Source organism: Thalassophryne amazonica, chromosome 11 (genome assembly GCF_902500255.1).
Source record: "Thalassophryne amazonica chromosome 11, fThaAma1.1, whole genome shotgun sequence".
NCBI lineage: Eukaryota > Metazoa > Chordata > Actinopteri > Batrachoidiformes > Batrachoididae > Thalassophryne > Thalassophryne amazonica.
Window position 1 is genome coordinate 1,334,947 of NC_047113.1, and position 13,901 is coordinate 1,348,847.

Here is a 13,901-nt window from a genome sequence, read left to right on the forward strand (position 1 = left end):
ACGAGGACTGGACCAGTTCTTCCTCTTAATCACTCTGATGAACACCCAGTCTCCTGGCTAGACTACTGGAAGGCCGTCCTGTGGAAGATCAAAATTATTCGGCAGTAAATGTGTTTAAGTTATCTCTTTCTGTGTTAATGTCTTTTTCATAAAATTTGCTAATGTTTGTTCCTCATCTGCTGTTTTAGTATCCATGTCAAAATTGGTAGACGATATGGTCGTCCATAAAGTATCTCAAATGGTGTTAACCCTGATGGTGTTGGTGTTATTCTCATATACAATTTTACTAGGTCCAACATTCAATCCAGGTTCGTTTTGTCTCTTCTATACATTTCCTTAATCTTATTTTTATTGTGCCCTTTGTCCTTTCCACTAATCCGGCACTGTGTGGATGATAAGCACAATGATTTTTGAGATTGACCTGTAGCGCTTCTCCTACGTATTGCACTATTGTATTAACAAAATGCGCTCCATTATCTGAATAAACTGTTTCTGGTATTCCAAATCGTGGAATGATGTCTTTGCACAATGCCTTAGCCACTGTAAGTGCATCTGCATGTTTTGTAGGGAACAATTCTACCCATTTTGAGAAGGCATCAATTACGACTAAACAAAATTCCTTCCCTTCATGTTTACTCAGCTGTATATAATCCATGTGAATCACTTGAAAGGGATATTGTGGTGTTGGAAATTTGCCTCTTTGGGGTCTCAAATTGCCTTGTGAATTGTGTTTTGCACATGTCATGCATGCTCTACAATGCTGTTTTGCATATGCATCGAACCCATAAAGACAAAAAATAGATTGCAATTGCGATATCATACCCCCTGATGAGACATGCGTCACGCCATGGCTCATAATAGCTGCCCATTTAAACATATTTTTTGGCAATATGGGTTTCTTTTGTGGGCATACGTACAAATCATTTGCATACGTAGCTCCTTTATTTATCCACATCTGTTTTTCTTTCAGTTGCCTGCTGTTGCATGTCAGCAAGCAGTGTATGACCTAAATGCAAATCTGGAGTGGTTTCCTGTACAACAAAAATAGAAGAAGCTGCTGCTGCCTCTTTTGCTGCTCTGTCAGCAAAATCATTTCCTTTTGAAATACTGTCAGAGCCCTTGGTGTGAGCCGCACATTTGCATATAGCAATTTGTTTAGGCAATTTCACAGCCTTCAGTAGTGCAGTTAGGAGTGTGGCATGAGTCACTGGCTTTCCAGATGATGTCACCATTCCACGCTCTTCCCACAGTTTTGCAAACACATGCACTGTGCTAAAAGCGTACTGGCTGTCTGTATAAATTGTTACAGCCGTACCTTTAAACAGATAGCAAGCTGCAGTTAAAGCAACTAATTCAGCTGCTTGTGCTGAAAATGACGATGGCAATGAAGCAGAATCCAATACTTCTGAATTTGTGACAACAGCATATCCAGATTGTGTTTGTCCATAAGCGTTTTTAGTGGAAGAACCATCCACATACACAATTGTACTGTTTGGGATGGGTGTGTCCTGGAGGTCTGGGCGTGCTTTCGTACAGACCGTAGCTACATCAAGACAATTGTGCGGCTCACCATCCTCAGGTAAAGGTATCAATGTGGATGGATTCAATGTTGTACAGCGCTCTACCGTAAGGTGTGGTTGTGATAATAGCAAGGACATGCACGAAAGATGTCTTGCTGGGGACAAAAGGCTCATGTTTGTCTGCAACAGAAGTGCAGAAACTGCATGTGGAACTTTCAGTGTCAACTGATGGAATAGAACAACATTACTGCTACTTTGAACAGCCATAGAGGCTGCAACAACAGCCTGTACGCATGGTGGTAAAGCACTTGCCACTGCATCCAATTTAGATGAGTAGTAGGCAACTGGCCTCAATTTTGAGCCATACACTTGAACCAAAACACTAGTCATGAACTTATTCTTACAATCAGCTGTTTGAATGAATGGTTTACTATAATCTGGTAGTGCCAAAACTGTGGATGACACTAATGTTTGTTTTACTTTTACAAAAGCTTCCTCAGCATCTCTGTTCCATTCCAACACGGTTGACATTGAAATATCATCCTTGTACATCAAATCAGAAAGTGGACTAGTCAACTCTGCATAGCAAGGAATCCATGCCCTGCAGTAATTAGTCAGTCCAAGAAATGACATCATCTGCTTTTTGGTTTGTGGTTTTGGAGCGTGCAAAATTGCTTCCTTCCTGTCAGACAGGATCGTGCGCCCTATGGCTGATAATTCATGTCCTAAATATTTTTACTTTACCCCTACACAACTGAACTTTGTTTTTACTCACTTTGTGGCCATTATCAAATAAGAAACATAATAATGCTACTGTGTCAGTTATGCAGTTTTCTCGTGTGTCAGAGGCAATCAGAATGTCATCAACATACACTAATAGTTGGCTATCTGCCGGTGGAGCAAAATTGGCTAAACATGCTGACATGACTTGAGAATAAATAGTTGGGCTCTCTGCGTAACCCTGCGGTAATCTGGTAAATGTATATCGTTGTCCTTTAAAGGTAAAAGCAAACCAGAATTGACTATCTGGGTGTACTGGCACAGAGAAAAATGCATTACTTATGTCAATTACTGAGAAACTATTAGAATTTGGTCTCAGCGAATTTAACAAGGTGTGTGGATCTGGAACACATGGTGCTCTTTTAATCACAGCAGCATTTACTGCCTGCAGATCTTGAATCATTCTCCACCCCACTGAGGGCGGAGCCTTTTTTACAGGAAATATGGGTGTGTTACATGGTGAATCTGGACATGGCACTATTACTCCTGCTGTTAATAAATCCTCTATTACTGGCCTGATTCCGTCAATTGCATCAGGTTTCAATGGATACTGTCTTACACATGGTCTGTATTCTGTTTTTGGTCTTATAACTACAGGTTGTGCATTTTTTATCAGTCCTACGTCTGAAGGACCTGTTGTCCACAATCCTGATGGTACCGAAGAGAGAAGATCATCTTCTTCAGGACTCAACTGAAACACTCAGGATTGTGAAGTGGACACATCAATGTGTGTTCCAGCTGTCAGCACTAATGAGACATTAACTGGCACTTTATACAATTTAGTTGATGGACTGAACTCCGTTCGTGGTCCAACTCTGCTCCAATCAGTGGCTTACAAAGCTGTTATGACTGTCAGTCCCAATTCTTGCCATTCTGTCAAATATGGTTTGCAAAGTGACACATGTAATGGCATACCTGTGAATCTCAATTTTAAAATGTCTTCAGTGGCACCTGTCACTGTTATGACAGCTGTTGAGTTGCCATCATGAATCAAATCGGTCATTGTCAGCTTCACAGGTGAAACGTTTTTCAATTTGTTTTCATACACTGGTGTTCCTGGCAATATGCCACTGTGGACCCTAAATACACTCTCAAATCTGCATCTAAACTCTGTCCATTGTTCTCCTTCTTTCTGAGTTGTCCTGGTAATTTCAGTATAATTTATCTTTGGTCCTAACACACCTTTTGCACGTGTAATCATAGCTTCCACTCTTGTTTTCAAGACTGGATCATCATGTGGCAATGGTACGCCATCCTGGTCTGCAGGATTCCAGTCTCCGCGTATCTGACTCCATTTAGGGCCACATGCTTTCATCCACACCTGTTGGACTTCAGGTCCACTAAGGTGGTAAGAACTTCTAATGTTTTCTATATCCTGCATAAATCCCTCAATGTCGACATGTGGCGATGGTATCATGTCGACTGCTGCTTTGATATCATCAGCATTCCATGTTCGATATACGAGCATGGTTGATCGCTGTCCTGCTGTTCCTGCACGAGGATTTGGTACTTCTATCATAGGATAGGCACCTCCCTGGTCACTGTGTTCCACCATGGGAGGGGCTGTAGGCACTTTCGCTTGACTGCGTGTTTGTGGTTTTTCTGGTTTTTCTGGTTTTTCACTTTTTACCTTAGGTTTTACTGCTAAATCATACTGTGGTGGCGGTACATCGTCATCCTCTGGTAGAGGAGATAAGGGTGTTGTTGTCACCGACGATCCAGCCGGCGGTGGTTGCTGAGGCTGTTCTGGTTCTCTGTGCTGAATTATCACATCTTCTTCTGCCTTACCTACAGCTTTCTTTTTCCTTGCTTTCTCTAATCGTCGCTTCTCTGCTCCCTTCTGTCTGTTCTCTGCTTCTTCCTCCCAAAATGCCACTAAATCTGCCCGTACTTTCTGCATCTTTTTCTCATCACCTTTATGTTGCTGTTCTAACTCCTTCTTTAGCTTCTGTATACTGATCAGGTTCAGTCGTCCGTCAAAGTCATGTTTATTTATCCAGGTCTCCAATTTCTTTGTTGCTTTTGGATTTTTTTTTTGCTTCCATAAATTTCCAGTCGTCAGTTGATAAATTTTCCTTATTTTTAGACGTCTTACCCCCCATTTTTATTATCCCTTGTTATAATTTGGACTTCAGACGGGGGCACACCTAGGGTGTTCTAAATCTGAAGTTTTCACACTTTCTTTGGACGTGACAATTAATTTGCCGTCGTGTGGTTGATTCCTTTCACCTCCCCGTAGGAAGCGGAATCACTTGCCTCTGCTTCCACACGCACGGTTGTCACTAACGTTGTCCAAAGTATTACACTTTCACACAGTTATTTACACTTACACAAAACACTATTTACACATAGAAACACTTTTAATAATCGTACGCGTATTCTTAGCCCAGGGGAGCTCGCCCTCCCGTGAAATTTAACTAATGTCCTGCATTAGGGGACTCCGCCGTCCCTGCCAGATTTAACTGCTTTTTTACAGTGCACGTATTTCTACCCGGGATTTCCTTTACGTATTAAAACAGAGGAGTCCGTATCCTCCTTCCGGAATTTAACTACTTGCGTCCCTCGCAACCGTAGAGGAGTCCGCCCTCCTTACAGAGTTTAACTGTGTTTCATTAACAGACGATTCTGTATCATCGCTTACGGAGTTTAACTGTTTTATGTGATCACTTTTATCCCCTACCGGTACGCGTATATAAACAGAGGAGTCCGCACCCTCCTTACAGAGTTTAACTGCTTTGCATTAACAGACGATTCTGTATCATCGCTGGCGGAATTTAACTGTTTATGTGATCTGATCACCACTCACTCAGTACTATTTACAAAGAAATTCTACTCACTGACTCGACTTCCTGTCTGTCTTCTTCGGGAAAATCTCGTCAACCAGACGATGCCAACGGTGGTCGACAATTGCAGACACGATCAATCGATCGGACCTTGGCCAAGGATTTACGTCTGGACTTGACGACCTCCGCTGGACACCTCCGGTATTGTTGAGATCCCGGACGTAGCCCCCAGTCAATGTTGGGTATTTTGTCCTCCAAACATTCTTAAAACCTTTGATAAGACAAACAGAGTCAAGAAACACCAGTGAGACAGAAAGTCAAATTAATCACGCGCGGAGTGCGGCCAGGCTGTACACCAAGGCTACACTAAAATCTGGCATGTGCTCCCGCTCTTTTTATTAGAGATGCCCTCATTACATCATAAAACTTGTCCTAAGGGGGGGGGGGACAACGCGAGACAAGTTTCTTCCCGTAACATAAACACATACATCAATAAGTGCAGCTGTAAGGAAAAACAGTTTCTTTCTTTTACTCTTATCGTCGAAGGTCAGCACATCCCGTTCGTCTGTTGCAGTTATCAGCTGTTGTGCATCTGCCTGGAGTGTCCTGGTCTTCACACTAAGCATCACGTCACAACAGTCAAAAACAACCTTCAGGTCTATTACTCCCAGTTCATGACTGACCCCGTCATGCTTCACTCCCAGTCGTTAGCGGCTACAAAAACAAGTTGTATAATAATAATAATAAGTACATCCAGCTCTTCATTCCCAGTTCAGATTGACCCCAGCATGCTAAAACTAGGTTGAATAACACATACATTCTCAGGGTTAGGTGCAAACAGCACAACACCGTTTTCATAAGAAAGAAGACGAAGGTACAAATGTTTAACAGTGATAACATATATATATATATATATATAAATCCTTAACAGTTTTCCTGCCGTGCGGATTGCTGGGTGCAAACGCGCCCCCATTTAATTGTTTTTTGTTCCTCGCCAGCAGTACCAGGTCCGACACGCGGAGGCAGTGGCCACCTGGGAGTTCGGGACTTGGCGGCTCCAGTATTCCCAGGGTCTGGTGGCAGAGGAAATCGTGTGGTTCCGGCTCTGCTTTGGACAGACGTCTCCTATCTTCGAGCCTGCCCACACGACACCTTTTGTGATTTGGCTTTTTGTCTATTGTTGTGATCTGTTGTATTTGTTGTGCCCATTCACAACAGTAAAGTGTTGTTATTTGACTTCCTCCATTGTCCGTTCATTTGCGCCCCCTGTTGTGGGTCCGTGTACCTACACTTTCCCAACAAGAAGTCTCCCATAAAGTTGCTCTAGACACTTCAGGGGAATCGTTCAGCTCAAAAAACAGCAATATTTGGGATCTCAGGAATTTAACATACGAGGTCTGTCCAAAAAGTAATGGACCTTTTTATTTTTTTTCAAAAACTATATGGATTTGAATCATGGGTGCTTGCATCAGCCAAGCTTGAACCTTCGTGCGCATGCGTGAGTTTTTTCACGCTTGTCGGTTGCGCCATTCGCCTGTGGGCAGGCTTTGAGTGAGCACTGGTCCACCCCCCTCGTCGGATTTTCATTGTCAGGGAAATGGCTGAGCGACTGCTGCTTTGCTCCATGAAAATTTTTCCAAAAACTGTGAGAGACATCCAGGTGGAAACCATTCGGAAAATTCAGATGGCTTTCGGTGAAGATTCTATCGGCGTCACACAGATTAAGGACCATTACAACCGGATTAAAGATGGCCCACAGCGGCACAGGGCGTGCCGCGCTCCGAGCGGCCATCAACAGCCTGAAACGACCAGATCATTTCCAAAGTGAAGGCTGTGTTGATCTGGGACGTCATCTGACTACCAGAGAAATAGCAGAAAAGGTGGACATCAGCACTTTTGCGGCACATTCCACTGTTACAGGAGATTTTGTAATGAACGACATGTTTCTGAAAAAATTTTCATGGAGCAAAGCGACAGTCGCTCAGCCATTTCCCTGACAATGAAAATCCGACAAGGGGTGGACCAGTGCTCACACAAAGCCTGCTCACAGGTGAATGATGCAACCGACAGGTGTGAAAAAACTCACGCATGCGCACGAAGGTTCAAGCTTGGCTGATGCAAGCGCACATGATTCAAATCCATATAGTTTTTGAAAAAAATAAAAAGGTCCGTTACTTTTTGGACAGACCTCGTAGTCATCCTTTATCAGCAGGCTAGAGGTAAATCTCCATTGTTTAAGAAAATTACATTGGGTATCCAAAGCCACATTAAAAAAAACTGCAGCATGATCCGATATTGCTATAGCATGATAATCACATGCTTTGATTTTAGAGAGTAACCTAATATCGGTAAGAAAAAAAATCAATCCATGTAAAAGAATGATGTGGATAGGAGAAGAAGGAGAATGCTTTAGTGTTAGGATTCCCATGTCGCCATGGGTCCACAATTCCTAAGTGAGTTTTATAAAAATCTAGAATTTTAGCAGATTTGCTCAAGGGAAATGCCTTAGTGTTGTGTGTTGGGGGGTGTGGCTGGATGTTTTGGTGTTCTTTTCTTTTCTTTGCTCCTCAGGTGGCATGGAAACTGATTTGTCTGTGGAGAAGGTGCTGGCTGAAGAATCCTCACCCTCATCAACATCATGTGAAGCACCTGGGACTGGTGCTCACATGCAACCTTAAAGACTTTCAGCTGAAGCAGATAATTGGATGGCGTTCTGCTTTTAAGGCATGTGTGATTCAAGCAGAACTGCCGGGAACTCGACCTTGTGATGTTCGTTTGTGAGACGCTGAGGACCGCACCTGGGTTTGACACATCGAGCCGTGAAGCAAGGAAGGGTGAGGACACATGCTGTCAGCACACATTAAAGGTAATTAAGTATTTGACTAATTGTTGATAGTAACTTGGTGTTTTGTTACACAGTATACTTGAATTGTGATGAGAATTGTGCAGCTTGCTTCTCACTGCTGTGGCGTGCAGGATAAGTGATCCTCCACTTGTTGTGAGAAGCTGCTCATTTGCATAAAGATAAAAAGTACAGACCTGAATGTGTTGCTGATAGCGTGTGTCTTTTGAAAGACATTGTTGTAACTGCTGACTTACCTCACATCTTCTTTGCTTCACAGAGAGTCAGTTTGTCGTGTCCACCTGGGGGGTGTTTGTCTGGTGGTAGTGGGTCCAGGAGCGCCGGACTTCTCTCCTTGCGGGCGCTGGAGAGCGTGCCAACAGTCACTCCTCCAGAAGGACGTTGGTTTTGGTTTTGTACATTTTATTTAGGCACAGGTGAAAAATAAATTGTTTTTGTTGTTGGAACCGCTTTCTGGTTATTTTTAGCGCTGTGTTCTGTCTGACGCAGGTTCGCTCCTCAATCCGCGTCGACACATAACACTTAGGAGAGGACCTATCCAACAAAGTGTCCTGAACCAGATTAAAATTGCCCCCTATGATAAGATAATATTTTTCCAAATTGGGTAAGGAAGTAAAAAATTTGATATAAACAATTCATCATCCCAATTTGGCCCATACACGCTCGCCAATGTCACAAGAGAACCTGCAAGTTACCTGAAACAATTGTGAACCGGCCATCCTTGTCTGCAATCACACTATGTTGTTCAAACAAAATGTTTTTACATATAAGTACAGCCGTACCTCTAGCCTTAGCATTAAATTTATAATGATACATGTTACTAACCTAATTTCTCTTAAGTTGCACGATTTCTTTATTACGAAGGTGTTTCCTGAAGAAAGAGTACATCTCCCTTAAGCTGTTGTAAATGAGTCATTATTTTGTTAACTTTGGTTGCATTACCCAGCCCTCTCACATTCCAAGAAATAAAGTGAGTACCACAGTCTGTATTAGACATACCTTAATAAAGATATAGGCAGTAGTTGATTTTGGGTGAAAGAAGGTTGACACTTGAATTCAAGTTGGCTAATGGCTGTGCCAGGCAAAACTGTGAGAGAAAAGAAAAACAAAAAAGACAGAAAACCAACAGGACAACACACAAGTACACAAACAAAAAAACCCTAGACCCGGAATCCTTTTGAAAAATAGAACAATTCTCAAATGTCCAATGCACACCAGGCCATAACTTCTTCCCCTCAAGGGTGTCATCATTAAGCCCTTAAAATGGCAGCAAAAGAAAAGAAAAAAAAAAGCGCACAAAAATCTCACTTTTTTTAAATATAAAAATATTAAATATAAAAATATAGTTGAGTAAAAAAGGACAAGTGTAAACAATACAAGAATGTAAAATAAAAGGATAAAGTGACTCAATCAAGGCAAGAAAAGAAAAATGTAATTGTAACACTATTAGCACTGTATTAAGAAAAGAGAAAAGAATCAGATAACCGTGATACTGATGGTACTAATAATAATAAGCATAAAAATAAACTGCAACCAACACGGTCTATATTACCATAAAGAAGATAATGATAATAACAACAATAACTTTAACAGTTTCAAGTGTCCATTAACTCAGGAAATGACCAGAACGAAATAAAAGAGCCCAACCTATAGCGATTAATCATCCAGGGAATGTGAACTCAGAGTCCAGTGCGAGGCGATGTAGTTTCTAGCATCGCTGGGAGATGCTAAGCGCTGCCGGGTCCCTCCATCGGTCATGATGTACAGTTTAGCTGGGTAGCGAAGCTGAGGCTTAAGTCCCAGATTGTACAGGTCCTTCATAACTCCACGATAGGCAGTGCATTGTTCCAGTACTTCAGGACAATAATCCTCTACGATGTGGATTGGGGTGTCCTTATATTTCAGTTTACCTCGCAGCTCTCAGGCTTTACGCATGACTAGCTCACGGGTCTGGTAGTTATGAAAGCAAATAACCACCACCCGAGGTTTAACATTGGGGCCTGGCTTAGCAGTCAGCGTGCGGTGGGCCCGGTCCAAAACAGGAGCAGTTTCCAAAGTGTCAACACCAAAAACATCCACCAGGAGCTGAGAAAAGAAGGCCGTAGGCCTCGGCCACTCGACATTTTTGGGGACCCCTAACAAATGAATGTTATTGCGGTGGCTTCTTCCTTCCAAGTCGACTAGCCTAGCTTTTAGCTTGGTATTATCTTACGACACTGCAGTTAGCTTCGCAGCTAGGCCTTGCGTCTCCTCGGTTGAAACAGTAACTGCATTCTCCAAAGATTTAATCCGTTGGTTGTGACTATTGATAGTAGATTGAATGTTGTCCAACTTTAATTCGAAGCATTCGACTGAAGTTTTGAATTCTGCTGAGAGAGAGGCCTTATGCTCCGCTAGCGTAGCCTTTAGCGTGGCAACGATACACTCATCCATGTCCTCCTGCTTTTACTCCTGTTGCCTTTTCCTGCTGGTCATTTTCAAAGTTCAGTAGAGTCAAAAAGTAGTTATCCAACAACGTCCTTATTTTGAAAGTCGGTCGTGAGAAATTTGTAAGGTAGAAGCTATAAAAGGCAGGAGTGCCGAAAAAAAAGCGACTACTCCGACATGGCTTCAATCGGAAGCCTCTTCTTGGAATTTTCTCATGTCGTTTTTTTAATACAGTGCCACCAGAGGGATTAAAGGTCACGGGCATTCAATGTTGGTTGTTGGCCTTGCCGCTTAAGTGTAGAAAGTTCTCTGAATCTTCTGATTATATTATGGACTGTAGATGATGGAATCCCTAAATTCCTTGCAATTGAGCATTGACAAACATTGTTCTTAAATTGATGGACTATTTTTTCATGCAGTTGTTCACAAAGTGGTGATCCTCACCCCATGTTTGCTTGTGAATGGCTGAGCCTTTTGGGGATGCTCCTTTTATACCCAATCATGACACTCACCTGTTTCCAATTAGGTGTTCTTTGAGCATTCATCAACTTTCCCAGTCCTTTGTTGCCCCGTTCCAACTTTTTTGTAATGTGTTGCAGGCATTCATTTCAAAATGCGCAAATATTTGCACAAAATCAATAAAGTTTTTCAGTTTGAAGATTAAATATCTTGTCTTTGTGGTGTATTCAATTAAATATACATTGAAGAGGATTTGCAAATCATTGTATTGTTTTTATTTACATTTCACACAACGTCCCAACTTCACTGGAATTGGGTTGTAATTACCTCAAGATATCAAAGCACATCCATAAACCTCCTCTTTGTCCTCCTGGGTCCCTCCTCTGCACATGTCCAAACCATCTCAATCTTGCCTGTCTGACTTTGTCTCCAAACAGTCCCACCTGAGCTGTCCCTCTGATATGTTCATTCCTAATCTTGTCCATCTTTGTCACTACTGAAGAGAATCTCAACATCTTCAGCTCTGCCTCCTGTCATTTTTTTAGTGCCTTCGTCTCTAAGCCGTACAGCATAGCTCAGGGGTGGGCAACTTGTTCCAGAAAGGGCCAAGAGGGTGCAGGTTTTCTTTGCAGCCACTGACTCCACCAAGTGATTTCACTGATTATCACTTTGAGCAGATGAAATCAGTTAATCAGTGAAATCACCTGGTGGAGTCAGTGGCTGCAAAGAAAACCTGCACCCTCTTGGCCCTTTCTGGAACAAGTTGCCCACCTCTGGACTAGTAGACTTACTGTATACAAGTGCTAAATGCACGATTTCTGTTAGTTTTTGTACTGTACAAGCGCTATGTGTAAATGCACAGCATTTCTGTTTTTTGGACTTCTTTTTTACTATGTACAAGTGCTAAATGCACAGGGTTTTTGTTTTGCAACATGCATTTAGCCTACAGTGAACAATAAACCTTTATTTCTACAGCTTCATGTCCTGAGAATTGTGTTTCCTATTTTTCCATGTAGTGCTTAGAGACTGCTCAGTAGTGATCGACTCAGGTCTCAATTTCACTACATAGTTCGGTTTGGAGCACAGATTGAACTGTTTTGAGGTGAAAGTTTGGTTTTGTAAGAAGAGTCGGGGGTTTTGTGAATGTAGCTTGAAAACTGGGTTTTGTGTTCAACTTTTGAGAAATGTGTCTTAGCAATTGAGAAAAACTGTAAACAATCTGGTTAGAAACTCCACTGCCATCTGTCCTCAACATTTCCATGCCTCCACTGGAATGTCATGTGGACTGACTGCCTTTCCACTCTGCATAGCTGCTCACGCTTCATCCTTTTTAATCTATTGCACTTGCTCTCTTCATACCATCCAGCCTTATCTCTTTTTCTTCATTCACCAGCTCCTCAAAATATTCCCTCCACCTTTTACCATCTTTATTACCCTAACCCGGTGCACATCCTTTCAGGCACGGTGCCTTTCTCTGGCCAATTGCTATAAGTGCTATTCTCCTTTACTGTGTAACTTCTTGTACAGCTCGCTATATGCCTTTGTCCAGCCATTTTTGATTTATCATAATAAATCAAATAAATACATACACATCATAATACCCTGCTCACCGCTTCGCCTTCATGTAGCTTAATAAATCCAGAGGTAACTGAGATGTAGCTCCTGACAGACAAACACAGCATATATAAGAATGCATATGGTTGTGAACCATGGGCACCTCTGAGTGTAGATCCAAATAAACATGGTAATACACCACCAAAAGTACAGGAGCTGGCATTAAACAAGACCTGACAGAAAATGATAGCCATGTGTCAATATCCCCTATCCACCCCCCCCCCCCCCCAATAAATAAATAAATAAATAAATAAATAAATAAATAATCTCGCAGCCGATCTGCTCTGTGTCAGCCTGATTCCGTCAGATCTCAGAAGCTAAGCAGTGCACGATCTGGTTAGTACTTGGATGGGAGACCTCTTTGGAACCCCAGCGGCTGTGTGCGTTTCTCCAGGTAAAACTGGAGTTGCGTCAGAAAGGGCATCCGGCATAAAACTTGTGCCAGCTACCGATGTGGATTTGGTTGTCTCCGCTGTGGTGACCCCGAACACAAAACGGGAGCAGCCGAATTGACAACAACAATAATAATACTATTTGCTCTGTTTTGGTAATAAATAAAATAAACTCAGAACGACAGAAACCTCAGCCTATAAACCAGTTTATGAACATTTTGTTTTAAGATGTCTTAATGTTATCGTTAAATGGTTTAAGTCCTTTTAAGGAAGGACACTGCTGTTCTGACTGCATATTTGTATTTTCAATATCATTATTATTAAAGTCAAACTGATCATTCATAAAACTCTAATGTGAATTTAGCATTTGAGCTTAAAAGAAATTCCCTATCATCTTCTTAAAAATGCATTCAGTTTCTTGAACCCTCACAATAAGTAGAATGTTTTCTCCTCAAAATACTGAAACATGCAAGGTGTATTTAAGGATTACACACATCTCTCTTTTTAAGTGCAAAATGTTGCCCTAATATGTTGTCAACTGCTTCAAAGCCAAAAATACAACAGGGGTGACAGGGAGGATTTAAGTGTTCATTTGCATTTAAATGATTAAAAAGTGTCAATATTAAAATGGTACTTAATCTTCTGTATTATAATGCCCGAGTGGCCTGTGTGTGTGTGTATGGCTTCGATTACGCAGAAACCGGGGAGGAGTGACATTTGCCGTTTGGTATACTTATGTATTTTGGGTCAAGGATGAACGCTGTGACAATGTAATGTTAATATGGCTATTATTTTTGGAGAAATTAACAATTTTCTTTAATCAATAAATAATGGTACTGCAATGCACCATGGGAGTTTATGGTTTTGAATGTTGCTATTGTGGTTCATGTTAAACATTGTTGTTATTGTTACTGATTTATTGTGCTTTGGTAGTTCATTTGGTTTAGTCAGTTTAAATGCTTATTGATTTTAATTTCTTTTGCCACCATGTGTCAAATTAAAAGCACCTGCTTATAGCAGAATGCAGAAAGGACAAACAGCTGTGCATGTGTGTGCAATTTTG